Consider the following 1,810-nt stretch of genomic DNA (forward strand, 5'->3'; position numbering starts at 1 on the left):
TGAAGTAGCACACAGTTGCTTAACCCATTCCACTCTTCTCCATTTGCCAGCAATGCCTAAGTAAAAAGATATATCTAAGGCTATTTTCTTCTGGAAATCCTTTCTTTTCTTTCTCCTTCTCTCCAGTTATTTATTTCTTTTCTTTGACTATTAGAAGCAACAACTGAGTCTCATCATTTAGAGAATGTTGTTAGAATAGGAATCCACTATTTGAATTAGACATTTGAATCTGATCCAATCTATCTGAAATTCTGGAGTCTCAAAAAATATGGCTAGAAATAGCATTTTCTCATGAACTAGTTAGTCTTTCCTGCTGCATGTTTTCTGTTTGTTTCATTACCTAAAATGAAGCAATAGAAAAAAGATGGTGACAGTTATTCATAATTTAAAAACCTGCAAGAAGGCAAGTTTCAGGTTTCTTAATCATACAGTTCTTGTTTTGGCTCATTTTCTCTTTTAACTATTTTCTCTTTCTTTTTATCAAATCAGAATTTTGTCACAGCTCTAGTTAGAGTTCTCAAATGGAAAATTTTTCCCCTTTCCCAATCATTATCAATTTTGCTTTATTCTATAACTCAACATGTTTCAAAATTTACTTGAAAAAAAAAACATTATTTATACCATTTCATTGTTTTATATAGAGACCAAAGTGAGCTTACAATAAAAACTAAGCAAAAAGTAATAATTAAGAAAATAGAGAAGTTAACCTTGTCTTTATTTCAGCAAAAATAACCAAATTTCTTCTCACTCAGTCTAACTAAAGGCCAGGTACTATTACAGGATACAGAGTATCATAAGTCAAAAGGAAATAAGAACAAAAGAAAGAACAAAGAAACAAAGTATCACTCAAAAGACACCAATTCAAATAGAAGCTTCCTGATTCTGAATCTTCCAACTATCAGGTTCAGTCTCTCAACCATTTCTTGCCCATATGATAGCTTTTTAAATAAGCTGCCCGGTAGCTTAGTAAAAAGCCAAATGCTACTCCTCAAGTCAACTCCAAAAGTACTGATGCAGCAAAAACTCTTTTTCAATTCCTTTTCTGATTATTAGCTGTTCTTGAATCAAGATCCAAAATGACAAGGTAGAAAAGGGTAACGTTAAATTGGAAAAACAAGGCATACACTCACCTTGTAAGTGAAAAAAAAAAGCCAGAAAAGAAAATGATCTTCTTAAATGAACTCCTGAACTTCACTGCAATGGATCCCTTAAGAGTGGTTGTTATAAGTCTACTCAAAATAGATGCATCCGACAAGTCTGCATTGCACTCCCAATGGCTGGAGGAGATTGGAGCTCTGAATAGTATCTTTTCCTTGCATAAAACTTATCAGTAGTTAGTTGAATGTTATAGCTTACTCACGTACATAATAAAGATATAAAACAGGTATTATTAACAAATCATAAAAAGTAGTAATCACCAAAATGGGAGAACTTAGAAGCTATAGTTGACTGTTGAACAACATGGGTTTGAACTGCATTTTTTTCAATAAATATGTACAGTTATAAATGCATTTTTTCAATAAATATGTACAGTACTGTAAATGTATTTTCTCTTCCTCGTGATTTTCTTAATAATATTTTCTTTTATCTAGCTTACTTAATTGTTTACAATACAGTATATAATACATACAACATACAAAATATATATCAACCAATTGTCTATGTTATCAGTAAGGCTTCTAGTCAACTGGCTATTAGTAGTTAAATTTCAGGGAGAAGTCAAAAGTTAGACTGCCCCAATACTTCTACTGTTTGAGGATCGACTGTAATCACAATAGGAAGAGGCAGATAATCTAAAAATCTAAAATTT

At 31.6% G+C, this 1,810-nt stretch overlaps 1 pseudogene; it reads right to left on the reverse strand.

Moving 5' to 3' along the window:
• LOC105300639 overlaps positions 1 to 1,810 on the reverse strand; it is a 504,401-nt pseudogene that overhangs the window by 380,243 nt on the left and 122,348 nt on the right.

The sequence above is a fragment of the Pteropus vampyrus genome, unplaced genomic scaffold, assembly GCF_000151845.1.
Source record: "Pteropus vampyrus isolate Shadow unplaced genomic scaffold, Pvam_2.0 Scaffold216, whole genome shotgun sequence".
Lineage (NCBI taxonomy): Eukaryota > Metazoa > Chordata > Mammalia > Chiroptera > Pteropodidae > Pteropus > Pteropus vampyrus.